This window comes from Mauremys reevesii, unplaced genomic scaffold, assembly GCF_016161935.1.
Source record: "Mauremys reevesii isolate NIE-2019 unplaced genomic scaffold, ASM1616193v1 Contig200, whole genome shotgun sequence".
Taxonomy (NCBI): Eukaryota; Metazoa; Chordata; order Testudines; family Geoemydidae; genus Mauremys; species Mauremys reevesii.
In genome coordinates, this window is record NW_024100828.1 from 23,661 (window position 1) to 28,345 (window position 4,685).

A 4,685-nucleotide genomic window follows, 5' to 3' on the forward strand; every position below is an offset into this window, starting at 1 on the left:
CTGACCGAGGGCAGAATTCTCCTTTGCATGGACCCTTTAGTTGTTTCACCTAATCTGTGTTGGAACATGAGTGTTTGTGAGGGATTCCCTCTCCCCACAGACACTCCTGAATTGACTGTTTGTCCCAGTGCCAGTTGTTCTGTGTTTCTCTGACCACGTGGCGGCTCATCATGTAAAGTGCAGACTAGTCATCAGTGGAACCAGGCAGGGGGAGGTCCGAGAAACTGAGCTCCCTTCACAGTATTCCCCAAACTGGACTTCATACATTGACGGCTGGTAGCAGTGCTCTCCTTGGTGATTACTTCATTAACACAGGATGCAATTGCATCATTCTGTCACTTGCTGCCTCTGTACAGAACAGAAACACACTTGCATTGAAATACACTCTACATTCTTTCACTGTGTAATTTCCCTTTCAGAGTTTCATCAGAGTCAAAACCCATCAGAGTTGTCGGCAAAGGTATGTGATGGCTACTCAGGAAGTTACCTAAGGACAGCGGTTCCTGCTTACTCAGTTGGATACGTTCACAGAACTATTGCTGTGAAAAAAAATGAACAGTTTACATGGTCTATAATTCCCCAGGTTCTTTGTTCCATCATTAAAAAGATATTTGCCCTTCTCCAGCCCACTGGGACCTCATCAAATCCTCTATGAGTTTTCAGAGATATTGGTTCAGAGAGTGCTTCAACTAGTTCCTTAAGTATCATAAGGAGAGTTTTAGGCCCTGATGAATTGAATGCGTCTAACTTATCTAAGTAGTCTTTACCCTGCTCTCTCCCTATTCTGGCTTTTGGGTTTTTCCTCTTGTTATTAATAAGAATTGTCTTAGCATCTGGTCACAATTAACATATTTAGTGAACACTGAAGCAAAATAGGCATTAAACACCTCAGCCTTCTAGGTATCATCCATTATTAGATCTCCTTCCCTGCTAAGCAGTGGACCTGTGCTTTTCTTTGTCCTTCTCTTGCTCCTGTTGTATTCATAGAGCCTTTTATTGCTTTCTATGTCCTTTACTAGGTGTAACTCATTTTGTCCCTTAGCCTTTCTGATTTTGTCCCTACATCTCTGTTCAATCCTTTTGTTCTCATCCTAAGCAATTTGTCTGTCTTTCCACTCTTCGTGTCATGGTCAATCCCAGGAATTGCAGCCATGATGGGGAAGTTTGCACCTTCCATTTCATGTGCTCTTCTGTTCCTTCTAGCAACTGTCAGACGAACTGTGTACAAAATGGGGTGGCAGCCTCATGCCATTACAATGAACCAATCAAAATCCTTTGGTGATTTCAATTATAAACATTTTTCCTATTTCTAGAATCTCTCGGCTCATTGTCATGCCAACCTATGACTTTACCAGGAGCCTTGCAGACCCTCAGTACTGCTTTTCTAGCTTAAATAATCCAGTTTGTATCAGTTGTTTTACAAACAATTTTATATAATGGGCTGAGTGGGACTTTTATTACCTTGGGCAACTTCCAATACACATGTGTGCAAAGAGTCCCTCTGGGTTTGTACTGAGCAAATGTACTAGCCTCATGCTGGAGGACACTCTGCTGTAGGGGCAGGGGTGGCTCCAGACCCCAGCCGCCAGCGCATGCTTGGGGCAGCATGCTGCGGGGTGCTCTGCCGGTCGCCGGGAGGCGGCAGGCGGCTCGGTGGACCTCCGCGGGCGTGCCTGCGGAGGGTCCGCTGGTCCCAGCGCAGCTTCAGTGGCGCGCGGGACCAGCAGACCCTCCGCAGGCACACCTGCGGGAGGTCCACCAGAGCAGCGGGACCAGCGACCCGGCAGAGCGCCTCCTGCGGCATGCTGCCCTGCTTGGGGCGAAATGTCTAGAGCTGCCCTGTGTAGGGGCACCATCTCTTAAGTGAGGAAGGTAACTGGAAGTACTCAATTGTGGTAATTAAAGATCCTGTGACGCTCTCTCTTGTAAACCCATGTGTCCTGACAAATTCTAGTTTATGAAGCTACATTCTTTCCATCTACATTCCCAGTATTGTTTCAACTGCATATGATATTCTCTTCCACTGTTGACCTTTCTTGTTGTGTAGTGTTCCTGTGCACTGTCAGACAGTAGCTGGGTTTCACCAGAGAGGTGGTTGCATTTCACTGGGGATGAAGTGATGCCTACAGTCTTTACTCAAATGAATAATTTCAGTGGGGCGACCGTATTTGAATAAGGGCTGCAGGATCTCACCCATAGTTGAGTGATTTCAGGATCCTTTTTGAAGAAGGTTTCATTATAAATGTGAAGAACCATTATTGTTGTTACAGTAGAACTATTTTAAGAGATTAGTCTGTCTGTTTTCTGAACTTTCAGTTCAATATTTCTAATGTCTCATGTTGCTGATACAGGTTACAAGAAGAAGTATAAAGAAGATATTAAAAAGAAATACAAGCTAATAAAAGACATGAACAGTTGTTTTGGTGACTATATGATTCTAAACAGAAGATACACAAACCTCACTATTGTAGACAGACCTCGTCAGGCAAAGGAGAGAGAACATGAAATAATGGCCATGGGATGGAGACATGCAGAAATCATGACTGAACGAGCTAGTTCTGCAGTTACACTGGCCACTCTCTATAAACCTGATAAAGATGGACAAACACCACAAGTCGTTGTGCTGCTGGGAGCTGCTGGGATTGGGAAAACAATGACTGCAAGAAAGATCATGTACGATTGGGCAGCTGGGGAACTCTATAAGAAAAAGTTTGATTATGTTTTCTACATAAACTGCAGGGAAATGAACCTTCTTAATGAGCAGGGAAGTGTGGCTGACATGATTTTTAAAAGTTGGCTTAATACAAATGCACCAGTTAACCACATTCTAGTGAATCCAGAAAAACTCCTGTTCATAATAGATGGGTTTGATGAATTGAGATTTTCCTTTGATCAGCCTAAAGATAATCTGTGCACTGACCCCTGGGAGAAGAAGCCAATGGAAATCCTCTGAGCAGTTTATTTAGGAGAACAGTTCTTCCTGAATCCTACCTGATGATCACTACAAGACCAGCTGCTCTGGAGAAACTCGGGCAATGTTTGGAGTGTTCACGTTATGCAGAGATCCTGGGGTTTTCCGAAGCTGAGCGGGAAGAATATTTCCACAAGTTCTTTGGAAATGAAAACCAAGCAAGACAAGCTTTACGATTTGTGAAAGCAAATGAAATTCTTTTCACCATGTGCTTTGTCCCCTTCGTATGTTGGATCATCTGCACTGTTCTGAAACAACAGCTTGAAAAGGTGAGAATCTCACACAAACTTCAAAAACAGTCACTGGAGTGTATATGCTCCTATCTTTCCAGTTTAGTCAAGCCTCTCAGCAACAATACAAAGCAACACTTATATGGAAATCTGAGGACTTTGCTCTTTGGCTGCTGATGGAATCTGGAAACAAAAGATACTGTTTGAGGAAGAAGAAATCAAGAAGTTTGGCTTAGATCAGAAAACTCTCTCCCTCTCTTTTGAATGAGAATATTTTCAAAAAGAAACTGACTCTGAATGTCTCTACAGCTTCATTCACTTAAGCTTTCAGGAATTTTTGCAGCTTTGTTATATGTCCTGGAGGAAGATGAAACAACAGATTCAGGGATTCCCAAGAAAGATGTAAACGTTGTTAGAAAACTATAGAAACTCTAAAAAATATTTAATGTTAACAGTGCGATTCCTGTTTGGGTTCTTAAATGAAGAAAGAATGAAGGATCTGCAGGAAAAATTTGGGTGTAAACTTTCACCTAAAATTAAGGCAGATTTACTGAAGTGGGTTCAAGCAAACCAACAAACAGATTTAACCTTGCCCTGTGTTCATGAGGATTTATCAAAGTTATCAGCTTGAGTTGTTTCACTGTGTGTATGAGATGCATGAAGAAGATTTTGCAGTTAATGCATTGGATCACTTCACTGAACTGAAATTAAATCAAAATAAATTTACCCAGATGGATCAAAGGGCTCTTTCATTCTGTGTAAAGCATTGTCGTAGTCTGGAGTCACTTTGTATGTGTGACTGTACATTTAGTTTAGAAGACCATGAGGAAGAACTCCCAAGACGACAAACATGGCTACATCAGTAAGTATTATCTGAGCTGAAAAATCTGTAGTTTCTTTAACAGATTAAATGTTGCTTTCCCTCTGTCTTGATAACTACTAATTGGCTGAATGATCCACCTGAGACCAATTCTACTGTTACTGTAAGCTAATGATACAGTTATCACACTACTGAAAAAAATAACCTTTTTAAAAAAAATCGTGATTGTTTGGTCTGCTCTATCCTCTCAATGACTGAAATGTTTGCTGTACTGTTTTGTGTACAGATATGAAAGGGGTGAGACAAAGAGCAGGGAGGAAACCTGCTTTGTGTCAACAATTGTACAAGAACGGTTGAGAGCTGCTCACTGAGACCTTCCATGATGAGAAATCACTAGGAAACAAAACAAGCTTCCACATCCCCGGTGTACAACTAAGGCACCTTTATAGTAGTAAAATTGCATCCACCCTAGAGATTGTACTGGTCCAAACATTTTGGTAAAAATTTTCTCCTAACCAAAATAGTTATAGCAGTAATAACACTGTGTGTTGATCAGGCCTCAACTGAAAATCAGCATGTAGTTTTACCGTGCTGTTGTGTGTAGAAGGCAGTGTGTTTGAACAGTTCGCTGATCAAATAAAATTCAGAACAAAACCAAACTTGA

General features: G+C 41.9%; 1 pseudogene; it reads left to right on the forward strand.

The window, feature by feature from the left end:
- The first annotated feature begins 2,329 nt into the window (after positions 1 to 2,329).
- Positions 2,330 to 3,627, forward strand: LOC120393493 (annotated as a pseudogene).
- Positions 3,628 to 4,685: the final 1,058 nt, after the last annotated feature.